Source organism: Sphaerodactylus townsendi, linkage group LG03, assembly GCF_021028975.2.
Source record: "Sphaerodactylus townsendi isolate TG3544 linkage group LG03, MPM_Stown_v2.3, whole genome shotgun sequence".
Classification (NCBI taxonomy): domain Eukaryota; kingdom Metazoa; phylum Chordata; class Lepidosauria; order Squamata; family Sphaerodactylidae; genus Sphaerodactylus; species Sphaerodactylus townsendi.
This window is the reverse complement of record NC_059427.1, coordinates 1965416-1985745: the sequence shown is the minus strand read 5'-3', so window position 1 is coordinate 1985745 and position 20330 is coordinate 1965416. Positions and strand designations below refer to the sequence as shown.

The 20330-nt window shown below is 92.4% G+C and overlaps 2 protein-coding genes across 2 annotated transcripts in view; both read left to right on the top strand.

The window, feature by feature from the left end:
• Positions 1-20330, top strand: part of LOC125428554 (zinc finger protein 420-like) — a 577239-nt gene that overhangs the window by 438312 nt on the left and 118597 nt on the right. The gene's annotated exons all lie outside the window — the stretch shown is intronic.
• The window catches only part of LOC125428839 (zinc finger and SCAN domain-containing protein 32-like), a 665212-nt gene that overhangs the window by 583314 nt on the left and 61568 nt on the right, over positions 1-20330 (top strand). The window lies entirely within an intron of this gene.

Genomic DNA, 20330 nt, shown 5'->3' with positions numbered 1-20330 from the left:
GATCTGCTCCTGTGCTTGTGAACATTCTGGGGACTCTAGTTGACCACTGTGTAAAAAGGGAGGCTGGACCAGGGGGGAACTCTGGCCACACTTCCGATATTCGAACACAGAACTGATTGCATTCACTGGAGAGTCTGAAGCAGAGCTGTATTCCTGAACTACGGAGACCAAAACTGAAGTTGAAACTCCCCATCCACCCTGAGGTACGTTCAGCCTCCCAAGTCATGTGTTCTGTGGCCCTGTCTGCAGAGTTGAGGAAGGTAGTGCCTAGACCACTGGGCATTTTCGGGGGGAGGCGGTGAGGCACCTGCTCATCTGGTGAACAATCCTCCCTTTGAAGCTCAATTTTAGGGTGCCTTCCTATCTTGCCAGAGCTGGGACAAACATTTCTTTCCAGCAGGCTTTAACTTGGAGGTTATTGCTTAAGCTGTTTTATCTAACCTATGGAGCTTTCTCAAGACAGATTTTTGAGGGAATTCAATGACTGTTCTTTTTTTTTGTCATGGGTTTTATAAATTGATCACAGGTGCAATTTAGGATTTAAAGTACAAAGAAGAGAGCATTGGGGGGGTGGGGGGGGGGGGGGGTGGGGGGGGGGGGGGGTGGGGGGGGGGGGGGGTGGGGGGGGGGGGGGGTGGGGGGGGGGGGGGGTGGGGGGGGGGGGGGGTGGGGGGGGGGGGGGGTGGGGGGGGGGGGGGGTGGGGGGGGGGGGGGGTGGGGGGGGGGGGGGGTGGGGGGGGGGGGGGGTGGGGGGGGGGGGGGGTGGGGGGGGGGGGGGGTGGGGGGGGGGGGGGGTGGGGGGGGGGGGGGGTGGGGGGGGGGGGGGGTGGGGGGGGGGGGGGGTGGGGGGGGGGGGGGGTGGGGGGGGGGGGGGGTGGGGGGGGGGGGGGGTGGGGGGGGGGGGGGGTGGGGGGGGGGGGGGGTGGGGGGGGGGGGGGGTGGGGGGGGGGGGGGGTGGGGGGGGGGGGGGGTGGGGGGGGGGGGGGGTGGGGGGGGGGGGGGGTGGGGGGGGGGGGGGGTGGGGGGGGGGGGGGGTGGGGGGGGGGGGGGGTGGGGGGGGGGGGGGGTGGGGGGGGGGGGGGGTGGGGGGGGGGGGGGGTGGGGGGGGGGGGGGGTGGGGGGGGGGGGGGGTGGGGGGGGGGGGGGGTGGGGGGGGGGGGGGGTGGGGGGGGGGGGGGGTGGGGGGGGGGGGGGGTGGGGGGGGGGGGGGGTGGGGGGGGGGGGGGGTGGGGGGGGGGGGGGGTGGGGGGGGGGGGGGGTGGGGGGGGGGGGGGGTGGGGGGGGGGGGGGGTGGGGGGGGGGGGGGGTGGGGGGGGGGGGGGGTGGGGGGGGGGGGGGGTGGGGGGGGGGGGGGGTGGGGGGGGGGGGGGGTGGGGGGGGGGGGGGGTGGGGGGGGGGGGGGGTGGGGGGGGGGGGGGGTGGGGGGGGGGGGGGGTGGGGGGGGGGGGGGGTGGGGGGGGGGGGGGGTGGGGGGGGGGGGGGGTGGGGGGGGGGGGGGGTGGGGGGGGGGGGGGGTGGGGGGGGGGGGGGGTGGGGGGGGGGGGGGGTGGGGGGGGGGGGGGGTGGGGGGGGGGGGGGGTGGGGGGGGGGGGGGGTGGGGGGGGGGGGGGGTGGGGGGGGGGGGGGGTGGGGGGGGGGGGGGGTGGGGGGGGGGGGGGGTGGGGGGGGGGGGGGGTGGGGGGGGGGGGGGGTGGGGGGGGGGGGGGGTGGGGGGGGGGGGGGGTGGGGGGGGGGGGGGGTGGGGGGGGGGGGGGGTGGGGGGGGGGGGGGGTGGGGGGGGGGGGGGGTGGGGGGGGGGGGGGGTGGGGGGGGGGGGGGGTGGGGGGGGGGGGGGGTGGGGGGGGGGGGGGGTGGGGGGGGGGGGGGGTGGGGGGGGGGGGGGGTGGGGGGGGGGGGGGGTGGGGGGGGGGGGGGGTGGGGGGGGGGGGGGGTGGGGGGGGGGGGGGGTGGGGGGGGGGGGGGGTGGGGGGGGGGGGGGGTGGGGGGGGGGGGGGGTGGGGGGGGGGGGGGGTGGGGGGGGGGGGGGGTGGGGGGGGGGGGGGGTGGGGGGGGGGGGGGGTGGGGGGGGGGGGGGGTGGGGGGGGGGGGGGGTGGGGGGGGGGGGGGGTGGGGGGGGGGGGGGGTGGGGGGGGGGGGGGGTGGGGGGGGGGGGGGGTGGGGGGGGGGGGGGGTGGGGGGGGGGGGGGGTGGGGGGGGGGGGGGGTGGGGGGGGGGGGGGGTGGGGGGGGGGGGGGGTGGGGGGGGGGGGGGGTGGGGGGGGGGGGGGGTGGGGGGGGGGGGGGGTGGGGGGGGGGGGGGGTGGGGGGGGGGGGGGGTGGGGGGGGGGGGGGGTGGGGGGGGGGGGGGGTGGGGGGGGGGGGGGGTGGGGGGGGGGGGGGGTGGGGGGGGGGGGGGGTGGGGGGGGGGGGGGGTGGGGGGGGGGGGGGGTGGGGGGGGGGGGGGGTGGGGGGGGGGGGGGGTGGGGGGGGGGGGGGGTGGGGGGGGGGGGGGGTGGGGGGGGGGGGGGGTGGGGGGGGGGGGGGGTGGGGGGGGGGGGGGGTGGGGGGGGGGGGGGGTGGGGGGGGGGGGGGGTGGGGGGGGGGGGGGGTGGGGGGGGGGGGGGGTGGGGGGGGGGGGGGGTGGGGGGGGGGGGGGGTGGGGGGGGGGGGGGGTGGGGGGGGGGGGGGGTGGGGGGGGGGGGGGGTGGGGGGGGGGGGGGGTGGGGGGGGGGGGGGGTGGGGGGGGGGGGGGGTGGGGGGGGGGGGGGGTGGGGGGGGGGGGGGGTGGGGGGGGGGGGGGGTGGGGGGGGGGGGGGGTGGGGGGGGGGGGGGGTGGGGGGGGGGGGGGGTGGGGGGGGGGGGGGGTGGGGGGGGGGGGGGGTGGGGGGGGGGGGGGGTGGGGGGGGGGGGGGGTGGGGGGGGGGGGGGGTGGGGGGGGGGGGGGGTGGGGGGGGGGGGGGGTGGGGGGGGGGGGGGGTGGGGGGGGGGGGGGGTGGGGGGGGGGGGGGGTGGGGGGGGGGGGGGGTGGGGGGGGGGGGGGGTGGGGGGGGGGGGGGGTGGGGGGGGGGGGGGGTGGGGGGGGGGGGGGGTGGGGGGGGGGGGGGGTGGGGGGGGGGGGGGGTGGGGGGGGGGGGGGGTGGGGGGGGGGGGGGGTGGGGGGGGGGGGGGGTGGGGGGGGGGGGGGGTGGGGGGGGGGGGGGGTGGGGGGGGGGGGGGGTGGGGGGGGGGGGGGGTGGGGGGGGGGGGGGGTGGGGGGGGGGGGGGGTGGGGGGGGGGGGGGGTGGGGGGGGGGGGGGGTGGGGGGGGGGGGGGGTGGGGGGGGGGGGGGGTGGGGGGGGGGGGGGGTGGGGGGGGGGGGGGGTGGGGGGGGGGGGGGGTGGGGGGGGGGGGGGGTGGGGGGGGGGGGGGGTGGGGGGGGGGGGGGGTGGGGGGGGGGGGGGGTGGGGGGGGGGGGGGGTGGGGGGGGGGGGGGGTGGGGGGGGGGGGGGGTGGGGGGGGGGGGGGGTGGGGGGGGGGGGGGGTGGGGGGGGGGGGGGGTGGGGGGGGGGGGGGGTGGGGGGGGGGGGGGGTGGGGGGGGGGGGGGGTGGGGGGGGGGGGGGGTGGGGGGGGGGGGGGGTGGGGGGGGGGGGGGGTGGGGGGGGGGGGGGGTGGGGGGGGGGGGGGGTGGGGGGGGGGGGGGGTGGGGGGGGGGGGGGGTGGGGGGGGGGGGGGGTGGGGGGGGGGGGGGGTGGGGGGGGGGGGGGGTGGGGGGGGGGGGGGGTGGGGGGGGGGGGGGGTGGGGGGGGGGGGGGGTGGGGGGGGGGGGGGGTGGGGGGGGGGGGGGGTGGGGGGGGGGGGGGGTGGGGGGGGGGGGGGGTGGGGGGGGGGGGGGGTGGGGGGGGGGGGGGGTGGGGGGGGGGGGGGGTGGGGGGGGGGGGGGGTGGGGGGGGGGGGGGGTGGGGGGGGGGGGGGGTGGGGGGGGGGGGGGGTGGGGGGGGGGGGGGGTGGGGGGGGGGGGGGGTGGGGGGGGGGGGGGGTGGGGGGGGGGGGGGGTGGGGGGGGGGGGGGGTGGGGGGGGGGGGGGGTGGGGGGGGGGGGGGGTGGGGGGGGGGGGGGGTGGGGGGGGGGGGGGGTGGGGGGGGGGGGGGGTGGGGGGGGGGGGGGGTGGGGGGGGGGGGGGGTGGGGGGGGGGGGGGGTGGGGGGGGGGGGGGGTGGGGGGGGGGGGGGGTGGGGGGGGGGGGGGGTGGGGGGGGGGGGGGGTGGGGGGGGGGGGGGGTGGGGGGGGGGGGGGGTGGGGGGGGGGGGGGGTGGGGGGGGGGGGGGGTGGGGGGGGGGGGGGGTGGGGGGGGGGGGGGGTGGGGGGGGGGGGGGGTGGGGGGGGGGGGGGGTGGGGGGGGGGGGGGGTGGGGGGGGGGGGGGGTGGGGGGGGGGGGGGGTGGGGGGGGGGGGGGGTGGGGGGGGGGGGGGGTGGGGGGGGGGGGGGGTGGGGGGGGGGGGGGGTGGGGGGGGGGGGGGGTGGGGGGGGGGGGGGGTGGGGGGGGGGGGGGGTGGGGGGGGGGGGGGGTGGGGGGGGGGGGGGGTGGGGGGGGGGGGGGGTGGGGGGGGGGGGGGGTGGGGGGGGGGGGGGGTGGGGGGGGGGGGGGGTGGGGGGGGGGGGGGGTGGGGGGGGGGGGGGGTGGGGGGGGGGGGGGGTGGGGGGGGGGGGGGGTGGGGGGGGGGGGGGGTGGGGGGGGGGGGGGGTGGGGGGGGGGGGGGGTGGGGGGGGGGGGGGGTGGGGGGGGGGGGGGGTGGGGGGGGGGGGGGGTGGGGGGGGGGGGGGGTGGGGGGGGGGGGGGGTGGGGGGGGGGGGGGGTGGGGGGGGGGGGGGGTGGGGGGGGGGGGGGGTGGGGGGGGGGGGGGGTGGGGGGGGGGGGGGGTGGGGGGGGGGGGGGGTGGGGGGGGGGGGGGGTGGGGGGGGGGGGGGGTGGGGGGGGGGGGGGGTGGGGGGGGGGGGGGGTGGGGGGGGGGGGGGGTGGGGGGGGGGGGGGGTGGGGGGGGGGGGGGGTGGGGGGGGGGGGGGGTGGGGGGGGGGGGGGGTGGGGGGGGGGGGGGGTGGGGGGGGGGGGGGGTGGGGGGGGGGGGGGGTGGGGGGGGGGGGGGGTGGGGGGGGGGGGGGGTGGGGGGGGGGGGGGGTGGGGGGGGGGGGGGGTGGGGGGGGGGGGGGGTGGGGGGGGGGGGGGGTGGGGGGGGGGGGGGGTGGGGGGGGGGGGGGGTGGGGGGGGGGGGGGGTGGGGGGGGGGGGGGGTGGGGGGGGGGGGGGGTGGGGGGGGGGGGGGGTGGGGGGGGGGGGGGGTGGGGGGGGGGGGGGGTGGGGGGGGGGGGGGGTGGGGGGGGGGGGGGGTGGGGGGGGGGGGGGGTGGGGGGGGGGGGGGGTGGGGGGGGGGGGGGGTGGGGGGGGGGGGGGGTGGGGGGGGGGGGGGGTGGGGGGGGGGGGGGGTGGGGGGGGGGGGGGGTGGGGGGGGGGGGGGGTGGGGGGGGGGGGGGGTGGGGGGGGGGGGGGGTGGGGGGGGGGGGGGGTGGGGGGGGGGGGGGGTGGGGGGGGGGGGGGGTGGGGGGGGGGGGGGGTGGGGGGGGGGGGGGGTGGGGGGGGGGGGGGGTGGGGGGGGGGGGGGGTGGGGGGGGGGGGGGGTGGGGGGGGGGGGGGGTGGGGGGGGGGGGGGGTGGGGGGGGGGGGGGGTGGGGGGGGGGGGGGGTGGGGGGGGGGGGGGGTGGGGGGGGGGGGGGGTGGGGGGGGGGGGGGGTGGGGGGGGGGGGGGGTGGGGGGGGGGGGGGGTGGGGGGGGGGGGGGGTGGGGGGGGGGGGGGGTGGGGGGGGGGGGGGGTGGGGGGGGGGGGGGGTGGGGGGGGGGGGGGGTGGGGGGGGGGGGGGGTGGGGGGGGGGGGGGGTGGGGGGGGGGGGGGGTGGGGGGGGGGGGGGGTGGGGGGGGGGGGGGGTGGGGGGGGGGGGGGGTGGGGGGGGGGGGGGGTGGGGGGGGGGGGGGGTGGGGGGGGGGGGGGGTGGGGGGGGGGGGGGGTGGGGGGGGGGGGGGGTGGGGGGGGGGGGGGGTGGGGGGGGGGGGGGGTGGGGGGGGGGGGGGGTGGGGGGGGGGGGGGGTGGGGGGGGGGGGGGGTGGGGGGGGGGGGGGGTGGGGGGGGGGGGGGGTGGGGGGGGGGGGGGGTGGGGGGGGGGGGGGGTGGGGGGGGGGGGGGGTGGGGGGGGGGGGGGGTGGGGGGGGGGGGGGGTGGGGGGGGGGGGGGGTGGGGGGGGGGGGGGGTGGGGGGGGGGGGGGGTGGGGGGGGGGGGGGGTGGGGGGGGGGGGGGGTGGGGGGGGGGGGGGGTGGGGGGGGGGGGGGGTGGGGGGGGGGGGGGGTGGGGGGGGGGGGGGGTGGGGGGGGGGGGGGGTGGGGGGGGGGGGGGGTGGGGGGGGGGGGGGGTGGGGGGGGGGGGGGGTGGGGGGGGGGGGGGGTGGGGGGGGGGGGGGGTGGGGGGGGGGGGGGGTGGGGGGGGGGGGGGGTGGGGGGGGGGGGGGGTGGGGGGGGGGGGGGGTGGGGGGGGGGGGGGGTGGGGGGGGGGGGGGGTGGGGGGGGGGGGGGGTGGGGGGGGGGGGGGGTGGGGGGGGGGGGGGGTGGGGGGGGGGGGGGGTGGGGGGGGGGGGGGGTGGGGGGGGGGGGGGGTGGGGGGGGGGGGGGGTGGGGGGGGGGGGGGGTGGGGGGGGGGGGGGGTGGGGGGGGGGGGGGGTGGGGGGGGGGGGGGGTGGGGGGGGGGGGGGGTGGGGGGGGGGGGGGGTGGGGGGGGGGGGGGGTGGGGGGGGGGGGGGGTGGGGGGGGGGGGGGGTGGGGGGGGGGGGGGGTGGGGGGGGGGGGGGGTGGGGGGGGGGGGGGGTGGGGGGGGGGGGGGGTGGGGGGGGGGGGGGGTGGGGGGGGGGGGGGGTGGGGGGGGGGGGGGGTGGGGGGGGGGGGGGGTGGGGGGGGGGGGGGGTGGGGGGGGGGGGGGGTGGGGGGGGGGGGGGGTGGGGGGGGGGGGGGGTGGGGGGGGGGGGGGGTGGGGGGGGGGGGGGGTGGGGGGGGGGGGGGGTGGGGGGGGGGGGGGGTGGGGGGGGGGGGGGGTGGGGGGGGGGGGGGGTGGGGGGGGGGGGGGGTGGGGGGGGGGGGGGGTGGGGGGGGGGGGGGGTGGGGGGGGGGGGGGGTGGGGGGGGGGGGGGGTGGGGGGGGGGGGGGGTGGGGGGGGGGGGGGGTGGGGGGGGGGGGGGGTGGGGGGGGGGGGGGGTGGGGGGGGGGGGGGGTGGGGGGGGGGGGGGGTGGGGGGGGGGGGGGGTGGGGGGGGGGGGGGGTGGGGGGGGGGGGGGGTGGGGGGGGGGGGGGGTGGGGGGGGGGGGGGGTGGGGGGGGGGGGGGGTGGGGGGGGGGGGGGGTGGGGGGGGGGGGGGGTGGGGGGGGGGGGGGGTGGGGGGGGGGGGGGGTGGGGGGGGGGGGGGGTGGGGGGGGGGGGGGGTGGGGGGGGGGGGGGGTGGGGGGGGGGGGGGGTGGGGGGGGGGGGGGGTGGGGGGGGGGGGGGGTGGGGGGGGGGGGGGGTGGGGGGGGGGGGGGGTGGGGGGGGGGGGGGGTGGGGGGGGGGGGGGGTGGGGGGGGGGGGGGGTGGGGGGGGGGGGGGGTGGGGGGGGGGGGGGGTGGGGGGGGGGGGGGGTGGGGGGGGGGGGGGGTGGGGGGGGGGGGGGGTGGGGGGGGGGGGGGGTGGGGGGGGGGGGGGGTGGGGGGGGGGGGGGGTGGGGGGGGGGGGGGGTGGGGGGGGGGGGGGGTGGGGGGGGGGGGGGGTGGGGGGGGGGGGGGGTGGGGGGGGGGGGGGGTGGGGGGGGGGGGGGGTGGGGGGGGGGGGGGGTGGGGGGGGGGGGGGGTGGGGGGGGGGGGGGGTGGGGGGGGGGGGGGGTGGGGGGGGGGGGGGGTGGGGGGGGGGGGGGGTGGGGGGGGGGGGGGGTGGGGGGGGGGGGGGGTGGGGGGGGGGGGGGGTGGGGGGGGGGGGGGGTGGGGGGGGGGGGGGGTGGGGGGGGGGGGGGGTGGGGGGGGGGGGGGGTGGGGGGGGGGGGGGGTGGGGGGGGGGGGGGGTGGGGGGGGGGGGGGGTGGGGGGGGGGGGGGGTGGGGGGGGGGGGGGGTGGGGGGGGGGGGGGGTGGGGGGGGGGGGGGGTGGGGGGGGGGGGGGGTGGGGGGGGGGGGGGGTGGGGGGGGGGGGGGGTGGGGGGGGGGGGGGGTGGGGGGGGGGGGGGGTGGGGGGGGGGGGGGGTGGGGGGGGGGGGGGGTGGGGGGGGGGGGGGGTGGGGGGGGGGGGGGGTGGGGGGGGGGGGGGGTGGGGGGGGGGGGGGGTGGGGGGGGGGGGGGGTGGGGGGGGGGGGGGGTGGGGGGGGGGGGGGGTGGGGGGGGGGGGGGGTGGGGGGGGGGGGGGGTGGGGGGGGGGGGGGGTGGGGGGGGGGGGGGGTGGGGGGGGGGGGGGGTGGGGGGGGGGGGGGGTGGGGGGGGGGGGGGGTGGGGGGGGGGGGGGGTGGGGGGGGGGGGGGGTGGGGGGGGGGGGGGGTGGGGGGGGGGGGGGGTGGGGGGGGGGGGGGGTGGGGGGGGGGGGGGGTGGGGGGGGGGGGGGGTGGGGGGGGGGGGGGGTGGGGGGGGGGGGGGGTGGGGGGGGGGGGGGGTGGGGGGGGGGGGGGGTGGGGGGGGGGGGGGGTGGGGGGGGGGGGGGGTGGGGGGGGGGGGGGGTGGGGGGGGGGGGGGGTGGGGGGGGGGGGGGGTGGGGGGGGGGGGGGGTGGGGGGGGGGGGGGGTGGGGGGGGGGGGGGGTGGGGGGGGGGGGGGGTGGGGGGGGGGGGGGGTGGGGGGGGGGGGGGGTGGGGGGGGGGGGGGGTGGGGGGGGGGGGGGGTGGGGGGGGGGGGGGGTGGGGGGGGGGGGGGGTGGGGGGGGGGGGGGGTGGGGGGGGGGGGGGGTGGGGGGGGGGGGGGGTGGGGGGGGGGGGGGGTGGGGGGGGGGGGGGGTGGGGGGGGGGGGGGGTGGGGGGGGGGGGGGGTGGGGGGGGGGGGGGGTGGGGGGGGGGGGGGGTGGGGGGGGGGGGGGGTGGGGGGGGGGGGGGGTGGGGGGGGGGGGGGGTGGGGGGGGGGGGGGGTGGGGGGGGGGGGGGGTGGGGGGGGGGGGGGGTGGGGGGGGGGGGGGGTGGGGGGGGGGGGGGGTGGGGGGGGGGGGGGGTGGGGGGGGGGGGGGGTGGGGGGGGGGGGGGGTGGGGGGGGGGGGGGGTGGGGGGGGGGGGGGGTGGGGGGGGGGGGGGGTGGGGGGGGGGGGGGGTGGGGGGGGGGGGGGGTGGGGGGGGGGGGGGGTGGGGGGGGGGGGGGGTGGGGGGGGGGGGGGGTGGGGGGGGGGGGGGGTGGGGGGGGGGGGGGGTGGGGGGGGGGGGGGGTGGGGGGGGGGGGGGGTGGGGGGGGGGGGGGGTGGGGGGGGGGGGGGGTGGGGGGGGGGGGGGGTGGGGGGGGGGGGGGGTGGGGGGGGGGGGGGGTGGGGGGGGGGGGGGGTGGGGGGGGGGGGGGGTGGGGGGGGGGGGGGGTGGGGGGGGGGGGGGGTGGGGGGGGGGGGGGGTGGGGGGGGGGGGGGGTGGGGGGGGGGGGGGGTGGGGGGGGGGGGGGGTGGGGGGGGGGGGGGGTGGGGGGGGGGGGGGGTGGGGGGGGGGGGGGGTGGGGGGGGGGGGGGGTGGGGGGGGGGGGGGGTGGGGGGGGGGGGGGGTGGGGGGGGGGGGGGGTGGGGGGGGGGGGGGGTGGGGGGGGGGGGGGGTGGGGGGGGGGGGGGGTGGGGGGGGGGGGGGGTGGGGGGGGGGGGGGGTGGGGGGGGGGGGGGGTGGGGGGGGGGGGGGGTGGGGGGGGGGGGGGGTGGGGGGGGGGGGGGGTGGGGGGGGGGGGGGGTGGGGGGGGGGGGGGGTGGGGGGGGGGGGGGGTGGGGGGGGGGGGGGGTGGGGGGGGGGGGGGGTGGGGGGGGGGGGGGGTGGGGGGGGGGGGGGGTGGGGGGGGGGGGGGGTGGGGGGGGGGGGGGGTGGGGGGGGGGGGGGGTGGGGGGGGGGGGGGGTGGGGGGGGGGGGGGGTGGGGGGGGGGGGGGGTGGGGGGGGGGGGGGGTGGGGGGGGGGGGGGGTGGGGGGGGGGGGGGGTGGGGGGGGGGGGGGGTGGGGGGGGGGGGGGGTGGGGGGGGGGGGGGGTGGGGGGGGGGGGGGGTGGGGGGGGGGGGGGGTGGGGGGGGGGGGGGGTGGGGGGGGGGGGGGGTGGGGGGGGGGGGGGGTGGGGGGGGGGGGGGGTGGGGGGGGGGGGGGGTGGGGGGGGGGGGGGGTGGGGGGGGGGGGGGGTGGGGGGGGGGGGGGGTGGGGGGGGGGGGGGGTGGGGGGGGGGGGGGGTGGGGGGGGGGGGGGGTGGGGGGGGGGGGGGGTGGGGGGGGGGGGGGGTGGGGGGGGGGGGGGGTGGGGGGGGGGGGGGGTGGGGGGGGGGGGGGGTGGGGGGGGGGGGGGGTGGGGGGGGGGGGGGGTGGGGGGGGGGGGGGGTGGGGGGGGGGGGGGGTGGGGGGGGGGGGGGGTGGGGGGGGGGGGGGGTGGGGGGGGGGGGGGGTGGGGGGGGGGGGGGGTGGGGGGGGGGGGGGGTGGGGGGGGGGGGGGGTGGGGGGGGGGGGGGGTGGGGGGGGGGGGGGGTGGGGGGGGGGGGGGGTGGGGGGGGGGGGGGGTGGGGGGGGGGGGGGGTGGGGGGGGGGGGGGGTGGGGGGGGGGGGGGGTGGGGGGGGGGGGGGGTGGGGGGGGGGGGGGGTGGGGGGGGGGGGGGGTGGGGGGGGGGGGGGGTGGGGGGGGGGGGGGGTGGGGGGGGGGGGGGGTGGGGGGGGGGGGGGGTGGGGGGGGGGGGGGGTGGGGGGGGGGGGGGGTGGGGGGGGGGGGGGGTGGGGGGGGGGGGGGGTGGGGGGGGGGGGGGGTGGGGGGGGGGGGGGGTGGGGGGGGGGGGGGGTGGGGGGGGGGGGGGGTGGGGGGGGGGGGGGGTGGGGGGGGGGGGGGGTGGGGGGGGGGGGGGGTGGGGGGGGGGGGGGGTGGGGGGGGGGGGGGGTGGGGGGGGGGGGGGGTGGGGGGGGGGGGGGGTGGGGGGGGGGGGGGGTGGGGGGGGGGGGGGGTGGGGGGGGGGGGGGGTGGGGGGGGGGGGGGGTGGGGGGGGGGGGGGGTGGGGGGGGGGGGGGGTGGGGGGGGGGGGGGGTGGGGGGGGGGGGGGGTGGGGGGGGGGGGGGGTGGGGGGGGGGGGGGGTGGGGGGGGGGGGGGGTGGGGGGGGGGGGGGGTGGGGGGGGGGGGGGGTGGGGGGGGGGGGGGGTGGGGGGGGGGGGGGGTGGGGGGGGGGGGGGGTGGGGGGGGGGGGGGGTGGGGGGGGGGGGGGGTGGGGGGGGGGGGGGGTGGGGGGGGGGGGGGGTGGGGGGGGGGGGGGGTGGGGGGGGGGGGGGGTGGGGGGGGGGGGGGGTGGGGGGGGGGGGGGGTGGGGGGGGGGGGGGGTGGGGGGGGGGGGGGGTGGGGGGGGGGGGGGGTGGGGGGGGGGGGGGGTGGGGGGGGGGGGGGGTGGGGGGGGGGGGGGGTGGGGGGGGGGGGGGGTGGGGGGGGGGGGGGGTGGGGGGGGGGGGGGGTGGGGGGGGGGGGGGGTGGGGGGGGGGGGGGGTGGGGGGGGGGGGGGGTGGGGGGGGGGGGGGGTGGGGGGGGGGGGGGGTGGGGGGGGGGGGGGGTGGGGGGGGGGGGGGGTGGGGGGGGGGGGGGGTGGGGGGGGGGGGGGGTGGGGGGGGGGGGGGGTGGGGGGGGGGGGGGGTGGGGGGGGGGGGGGGTGGGGGGGGGGGGGGGTGGGGGGGGGGGGGGGTGGGGGGGGGGGGGGGTGGGGGGGGGGGGGGGTGGGGGGGGGGGGGGGTGGGGGGGGGGGGGGGTGGGGGGGGGGGGGGGTGGGGGGGGGGGGGGGTGGGGGGGGGGGGGGGTGGGGGGGGGGGGGGGTGGGGGGGGGGGGGGGTGGGGGGGGGGGGGGGTGGGGGGGGGGGGGGGTGGGGGGGGGGGGGGGTGGGGGGGGGGGGGGGTGGGGGGGGGGGGGGGTGGGGGGGGGGGGGGGTGGGGGGGGGGGGGGGTGGGGGGGGGGGGGGGTGGGGGGGGGGGGGGGTGGGGGGGGGGGGGGGTGGGGGGGGGGGGGGGTGGGGGGGGGGGGGGGTGGGGGGGGGGGGGGGTGGGGGGGGGGGGGGGTGGGGGGGGGGGGGGGTGGGGGGGGGGGGGGGTGGGGGGGGGGGGGGGTGGGGGGGGGGGGGGGTGGGGGGGGGGGGGGGTGGGGGGGGGGGGGGGTGGGGGGGGGGGGGGGTGGGGGGGGGGGGGGGTGGGGGGGGGGGGGGGTGGGGGGGGGGGGGGGTGGGGGGGGGGGGGGGTGGGGGGGGGGGGGGGTGGGGGGGGGGGGGGGTGGGGGGGGGGGGGGGTGGGGGGGGGGGGGGGTGGGGGGGGGGGGGGGTGGGGGGGGGGGGGGGTGGGGGGGGGGGGGGGTGGGGGGGGGGGGGGGTGGGGGGGGGGGGGGGTGGGGGGGGGGGGGGGTGGGGGGGGGGGGGGGTGGGGGGGGGGGGGGGTGGGGGGGGGGGGGGGTGGGGGGGGGGGGGGGTGGGGGGGGGGGGGGGTGGGGGGGGGGGGGGGTGGGGGGGGGGGGGGGTGGGGGGGGGGGGGGGTGGGGGGGGGGGGGGGTGGGGGGGGGGGGGGGTGGGGGGGGGGGGGGGTGGGGGGGGGGGGGGGTGGGGGGGGGGGGGGGTGGGGGGGGGGGGGGGTGGGGGGGGGGGGGGGTGGGGGGGGGGGGGGGTGGGGGGGGGGGGGGGTGGGGGGGGGGGGGGGTGGGGGGGGGGGGGGGTGGGGGGGGGGGGGGGTGGGGGGGGGGGGGGGTGGGGGGGGGGGGGGGTGGGGGGGGGGGGGGGTGGGGGGGGGGGGGGGTGGGGGGGGGGGGGGGTGGGGGGGGGGGGGGGTGGGGGGGGGGGGGGGTGGGGGGGGGGGGGGGTGGGGGGGGGGGGGGGTGGGGGGGGGGGGGGGTGGGGGGGGGGGGGGGTGGGGGGGGGGGGGGGTGGGGGGGGGGGGGGGTGGGGGGGGGGGGGGGTGGGGGGGGGGGGGGGTGGGGGGGGGGGGGGGTGGGGGGGGGGGGGGGTGGGGGGGGGGGGGGGTGGGGGGGGGGGGGGGTGGGGGGGGGGGGGGGTGGGGGGGGGGGGGGGTGGGGGGGGGGGGGGGTGGGGGGGGGGGGGGGTGGGGGGGGGGGGGGGTGGGGGGGGGGGGGGGTGGGGGGGGGGGGGGGTGGGGGGGGGGGGGGGTGGGGGGGGGGGGGGGTGGGGGGGGGGGGGGGTGGGGGGGGGGGGGGGTGGGGGGGGGGGGGGGTGGGGGGGGGGGGGGGTGGGGGGGGGGGGGGGTGGGGGGGGGGGGGGGTGGGGGGGGGGGGGGGTGGGGGGGGGGGGGGGTGGGGGGGGGGGGGGGTGGGGGGGGGGGGGGGTGGGGGGGGGGGGGGGTGGGGGGGGGGGGGGGTGGGGGGGGGGGGGGGTGGGGGGGGGGGGGGGTGGGGGGGGGGGGGGGTGGGGGGGGGGGGGGGTGGGGGGGGGGGGGGGTGGGGGGGGGGGGGGGTGGGGGGGGGGGGGGGTGGGGGGGGGGGGGGGTGGGGGGGGGGGGGGGTGGGGGGGGGGGGGGGTGGGGGGGGGGGGGGGTGGGGGGGGGGGGGGGTGGGGGGGGGGGGGGGTGGGGGGGGGGGGGGGTGGGGGGGGGGGGGGGTGGGGGGGGGGGGGGGTGGGGGGGGGGGGGGGTGGGGGGGGGGGGGGGTGGGGGGGGGGGGGGGTGGGGGGGGGGGGGGGTGGGGGGGGGGGGGGGTGGGGGGGGGGGGGGGTGGGGGGGGGGGGGGGTGGGGGGGGGGGGGGGTGGGGGGGGGGGGGGGTGGGGGGGGGGGGGGGTGGGGGGGGGGGGGGGTGGGGGGGGGGGGGGGTGGGGGGGGGGGGGGGTGGGGGGGGGGGGGGGTGGGGGGGGGGGGGGGTGGGGGGGGGGGGGGGTGGGGGGGGGGGGGGGTGGGGGGGGGGGGGGGTGGGGGGGGGGGGGGGTGGGGGGGGGGGGGGGTGGGGGGGGGGGGGGGTGGGGGGGGGGGGGGGTGGGGGGGGGGGGGGGTGGGGGGGGGGGGGGGTGGGGGGGGGGGGGGGTGGGGGGGGGGGGGGGTGGGGGGGGGGGGGGGTGGGGGGGGGGGGGGGTGGGGGGGGGGGGGGGTGGGGGGGGGGGGGGGTGGGGGGGGGGGGGGGTGGGGGGGGGGGGGGGTGGGGGGGGGGGGGGGTGGGGGGGGGGGGGGGTGGGGGGGGGGGGGGGTGGGGGGGGGGGGGGGTGGGGGGGGGGGGGGGTGGGGGGGGGGGGGGGTGGGGGGGGGGGGGGGTGGGGGGGGGGGGGGGTGGGGGGGGGGGGGGGTGGGGGGGGGGGGGGGTGGGGGGGGGGGGGGGTGGGGGGGGGGGGGGGTGGGGGGGGGGGGGGGTGGGGGGGGGGGGGGGTGGGGGGGGGGGGGGGTGGGGGGGGGGGGGGGTGGGGGGGGGGGGGGGTGGGGGGGGGGGGGGGTGGGGGGGGGGGGGGGTGGGGGGGGGGGGGGGTGGGGGGGGGGGGGGGTGGGGGGGGGGGGGGGTGGGGGGGGGGGGGGGTGGGGGGGGGGGGGGGTGGGGGGGGGGGGGGGTGGGGGGGGGGGGGGGTGGGGGGGGGGGGGGGTGGGGGGGGGGGGGGGTGGGGGGGGGGGGGGGTGGGGGGGGGGGGGGGTGGGGGGGGGGGGGGGTGGGGGGGGGGGGGGGTGGGGGGGGGGGGGGGTGGGGGGGGGGGGGGGTGGGGGGGGGGGGGGGTGGGGGGGGGGGGGGGTGGGGGGGGGGGGGGGTGGGGGGGGGGGGGGGTGGGGGGGGGGGGGGGTGGGGGGGGGGGGGGGTGGGGGGGGGGGGGGGTGGGGGGGGGGGGGGGTGGGGGGGGGGGGGGGTGGGGGGGGGGGGGGGTGGGGGGGGGGGGGGGTGGGGGGGGGGGGGGGTGGGGGGGGGGGGGGGTGGGGGGGGGGGGGGGTGGGGGGGGGGGGGGGTGGGGGGGGGGGGGGGTGGGGGGGGGGGGGGGTGGGGGGGGGGGGGGGTGGGGGGGGGGGGGGGTGGGGGGGGGGGGGGGTGGGGGGGGGGGGGGGTGGGGGGGGGGGGGGGTGGGGGGGGGGGGGGGTGGGGGGGGGGGGGGGTGGGGGGGGGGGGGGGTGGGGGGGGGGGGGGGTGGGGGGGGGGGGGGGTGGGGGGGGGGGGGGGTGGGGGGGGGGGGGGGTGGGGGGGGGGGGGGGTGGGGGGGGGGGGGGGTGGGGGGGGGGGGGGGTGGGGGGGGGGGGGGGTGGGGGGGGGGGGGGGTGGGGGGGGGGGGGGGTGGGGGGGGGGGGGGGTGGGGGGGGGGGGGGGTGGGGGGGGGGGGGGGTGGGGGGGGGGGGGGGTGGGGGGGGGGGGGGGTGGGGGGGGGGGGGGGTGGGGGGGGGGGGGGGTGGGGGGGGGGGGGGGTGGGGGGGGGGGGGGGTGGGGGGGGGGGGGGGTGGGGGGGGGGGGGGGTGGGGGGGGGGGGGGGTGGGGGGGGGGGGGGGTGGGGGGGGGGGGGGGTGGGGGGGGGGGGGGGTGGGGGGGGGGGGGGGTGGGGGGGGGGGGGGGTGGGGGGGGGGGGGGGTGGGGGGGGGGGGGGGTGGGGGGGGGGGGGGGTGGGGGGGGGGGGGGGTGGGGGGGGGGGGGGGTGGGGGGGGGGGGGGGTGGGGGGGGGGGGGGGTGGGGGGGGGGGGGGGTGGGGGGGGGGGGGGGTGGGGGGGGGGGGGGGTGGGGGGGGGGGGGGGTGGGGGGGGGGGGGGGTGGGGGGGGGGGGGGGTGGGGGGGGGGGGGGGTGGGGGGGGGGGGGGGTGGGGGGGGGGGGGGGTGGGGGGGGGGGGGGGTGGGGGGGGGGGGGGGTGGGGGGGGGGGGGGGTGGGGGGGGGGGGGGGTGGGGGGGGGGGGGGGTGGGGGGGGGGGGGGGTGGGGGGGGGGGGGGGTGGGGGGGGGGGGGGGTGGGGGGGGGGGGGGGTGGGGGGGGGGGGGGGTGGGGGGGGGGGGGGGTGGGGGGGGGGGGGGGTGGGGGGGGGGGGGGGTGGGGGGGGGGGGGGGTGGGGGGGGGGGGGGGTGGGGGGGGGGGGGGGTGGGGGGGGGGGGGGGTGGGGGGGGGGGGGGGTGGGGGGGGGGGGGGGTGGGGGGGGGGGGGGGTGGGGGGGGGGGGGGGTGGGGGGGGGGGGGGGTGGGGGGGGGGGGGGGTGGGGGGGGGGGGGGGTGGGGGGGGGGGGGGGTGGGGGGGGGGGGGGGTGGGGGGGGGGGGGGGTGGGGGGGGGGGGGGGTGGGGGGGGGGGGGGGTGGGGGGGGGGGGGGGTGGGGGGGGGGGGGGGTGGGGGGGGGGGGGGGTGGGGGGGGGGGGGGGTGGGGGGGGGGGGGGGTGGGGGGGGGGGGGGGTGGGGGGGGGGGGGGGTGGGGGGGGGGGGGGGTGGGGGGGGGGGGGGGTGGGGGGGGGGGGGGGTGGGGGGGGGGGGGGGTGGGGGGGGGGGGGGGTGGGGGGGGGGGGGGGTGGGGGGGGGGGGGGGTGGGGGGGGGGGGGGGTGGGGGGGGGGGGGGGTGGGGGGGGGGGGGGGTGGGGGGGGGGGGGGGTGGGGGGGGGGGGGGGTGGGGGGGGGGGGGGGTGGGGGGGGGGGGGGGTGGGGGGGGGGGGGGGTGGGGGGGGGGGGGGGTGGGGGGGGGGGGGGGTGGGGGGGGGGGGGGGTGGGGGGGGGGGGGGGTGGGGGGGGGGGGGGGTGGGGGGGGGGGGGGGTGGGGGGGGGGGGGGGTGGGGGGGGGGGGGGGTGGGGGGGGGGGGGGGTGGGGGGGGGGGGGGGTGGGGGGGGGGGGGGGTGGGGGGGGGGGGGGGTGGGGGGGGGGGGGGGTGGGGGGGGGGGGGGGTGGGGGGGGGGGGGGGTGGGGGGGGGGGGGGGTGGGGGGGGGGGGGGGTGGGGGGGGGGGGGGGTGGGGGGGGGGGGGGGTGGGGGGGGGGGGGGGTGGGGGGGGGGGGGGGTGGGGGGGGGGGGGGGTGGGGGGGGGGGGGGGTGGGGGGGGGGGGGGGTGGGGGGGGGGGGGGGTGGGGGGGGGGGGGGGTGGGGGGGGGGGGGGGTGGGGGGGGGGGGGGGTGGGGGGGGGGGGGGGTGGGGGGGGGGGGGGGTGGGGGGGGGGGGGGGTGGGGGGGGGGGGGGGTGGGGGGGGGGGGGGGTGGGGGGGGGGGGGGGTGGGGGGGGGGGGGGGTGGGGGGGGGGGGGGGTGGGGGGGGGGGGGGGTGGGGGGGGGGGGGGGTGGGGGGGGGGGGGGGTGGGGGGGGGGGGGGGTGGGGGGGGGGGGGGGTGGGGGGGGGGGGGGGTGGGGGGGGGGGGGGGTGGGGGGGGGGGGGGGTGGGGGGGGGGGGGGGTGGGGGGGGGGGGGGGTGGGGGGGGGGGGGGGTGGGGGGGGGGGGGGGTGGGGGGGGGGGGGGGTGGGGGGGGGGGGGGGTGGGGGGGGGGGGGGGTGGGGGGGGGGGGGGGTGGGGGGGGGGGGGGGTGGGGGGGGGGGGGGGTGGGGGGGGGGGGGGGTGGGGGGGGGGGGGGGTGGGGGGGGGGGGGGGTGGGGGGGGGGGGGGGTGGGGGGGGGGGGGGGTGGGGGGGGGGGGGGGTGGGGGGGGGGGGGGGTGGGGGGGGGGGGGGGTGGGGGGGGGGGGGGGTGGGGGGGGGGGGGGGTGGGGGGGGGGGGGGGTGGGGGGGGGGGGGGGTGGGGGGGGGGGGGGGTGGGGGGGGGGGGGGGTGGGGGGGGGGGGGGGTGGGGGGGGGGGGGGGTGGGGGGGGGGGGGGGTGGGGGGGGGGGGGGGTGGGGGGGGGGGGGGGTGGGGGGGGGGGGGGGTGGGGGGGGGGGGGGGTGGGGGGGGGGGGGGGTGGGGGGGGGGGGGGGTGGGGGGGGGGGGGGGTGGGGGGGGGGGGGGGTGGGGGGGGGGGGGGGTGGGGGGGGGGGGGGGTGGGGGGGGGGGGGGGTGGGGGGGGGGGGGGGTGGGGGGGGGGGGGGGTGGGGGGGGGGGGGGGTGGGGGGGGGGGGGGGTGGGGGGGGGGGGGGGTGGGGGGGGGGGGGGGTGGGGGGGGGGGGGGGTGGGGGGGGGGGGGGGTGGGGGGGGGGGGGGGTGGGGGGGGGGGGGGGTGGGGGGGGGGGGGGGTGGGGGGGGGGGGGGGTGGGGGGGGGGGGGGGTGGGGGGGGGGGGGGGTGGGGGGGGGGGGGGGTGGGGGGGGGGGGGGGTGGGGGGGGGGGGGGGTGGGGGGGGGGGGGGGTGGGGGGGGGGGGGGGTGGGGGGGGGGGGGGGTGGGGGGGGGGGGGGGTGGGGGGGGGGGGGGGTGGGGGGGGGGGGGGGTGGGGGGGGGGGGGGGTGGGGGGGGGGGGGGGTGGGGGGGGGGGGGGGTGGGGGGGGGGGGGGGTGGGGGGGGGGGGGGGTGGGGGGGGGGGGGGGTGGGGGGGGGGGGGGGTGGGGGGGGGGGGGGGTGGGGGGGGGGGGGGGTGGGGGGGGGGGGGGGTGGGGGGGGGGGGGGGTGGGGGGGGGGGGGGGTGGGGGGGGGGGGGGGTGGGGGGGGGGGGGGGTGGGGGGGGGGGGGGGTGGGGGGGGGGGGGGGTGGGGGGGGGGGGGGGTGGGGGGGGGGGGGGGTGGGGGGGGGGGGGGGTGGGGGGGGGGGGGGGTGGGGGGGGGGGGGGGTGGGGGGGGGGGGGGGTGGGGGGGGGGGGGGGTGGGGGGGGGGGGGGGTGGGGGGGGGGGGGGGTGGGGGGGGGGGGGGGTGGGGGGGGGGGGGGGTGGGGGGGGGGGGGGGTGGGGGGGGGGGGGGGTGGGGGGGGGGGGGGGTGGGGGGGGGGGGGGGTGGGGGGGGGGGGGGGTGGGGGGGGGGGGGGGTGGGGGGGGGGGGGGGTGGGGGGGGGGGGGGGTGGGGGGGGGGGGGGGTGGGGGGGGGGGGGGGTGGGGGGGGGGGGGGGTGGGGGGGGGGGGGGGTGGGGGGGGGGGGGGGTGGGGGGGGGGGGGGGTGGGGGGGGGGGGGGGTGGGGGGGGGGGGGGGTGGGGGGGGGGGGGGGTGGGGGGGGGGGGGGGTGGGGGGGGGGGGGGGTGGGGGGGGGGGGGGGTGGGGGGGGGGGGGGGTGGGGGGGGGGGGGGGTGGGGGGGGGGGGGGGTGGGGGGGGGGGGGGGTGGGGGGGGGGGGGGGTGGGGGGGGGGGGGGGTGGGGGGGGGGGGGGGTGGGGGGGGGGGGGGGTGGGGGGGGGGGGGGGTGGGGGGGGGGGGGGGTGGGGGGGGGGGGGGGTGGGGGGGGGGGGGGGTGGGGGGGGGGGGGGGTGGGGGGGGGGGGGGGTGGGGGGGGGGGGGGGTGGGGGGGGGGGGGGGTGGGGGGGGGGGGGGGTGGGGGGGGGGGGGGGTGGGGGGGGGGGGGGGTGGGGGGGGGGGGGGGTGGGGGGGGGGGGGGGTGGGGGGGGGGGGGGGTGGGGGGGGGGGGGGGTGGGGGGGGGGGGGGGTGGGGGGGGGGGGGGGTGGGGGGGGGGGGGGGTGGGGGGGGGGGGGGGTGGGGGGGGGGGGGGGTGGGGGGGGGGGGGGGTGGGGGGGGGGGGGGGTGGGGGGGGGGGGGGGTGGGGGGGGGGGGGGGTGGGGGGGGGGGGGGGTGGGGGGGGGGGGGGGTGGGGGGGGGGGGGGGTGGGGGGGGGGGGGGGTGGGGGGGGGGGGGGGTGGGGGGGGGGGGGGGTGGGGGGGGGGGGGGGTGGGGGGGGGGGGGGGTGGGGGGGGGGGGGGGTGGGGGGGGGGGGGGGTGGGGGGGGGGGGGGGTGGGGGGGGGGGGGGGTGGGGGGGGGGGGGGGTGGGGGGGGGGGGGGGTGGGGGGGGGGGGGGGTGGGGGGGGGGGGGGGTGGGGGGGGGGGGGGGTGGGGGGGGGGGGGGGTGGGGGGGGGGGGGGGTGGGGGGGGGGGGGGGTGGGGGGGGGGGGGGGTGGGGGGGGGGGGGGGTGGGGGGGGGGGGGGGTGGGGGGGGGGGGGGGTGGGGGGGGGGGGGGGTGGGGGGGGGGGGGGGTGGGGGGGGGGGGGGGTGGGGGGGGGGGGGGGTGGGGGGGGGGGGGGGTGGGGGGGGGGGGGGGTGGGGGGGGGGGGGGGTGGGGGGGGGGGGGGGTGGGGGGGGGGGGGGGTGGGGGGGGGGGGGGGTGGGGGGGGGGGGGGGTGGGGGGGGGGGGGGGTGGGGGGGGGGGGGGGTGGGGGGGGGGGGGGGTGGGGGGGGGGGGGGGTGGGGGGGGGGGGGGGTGGGGGGGGGGGGGG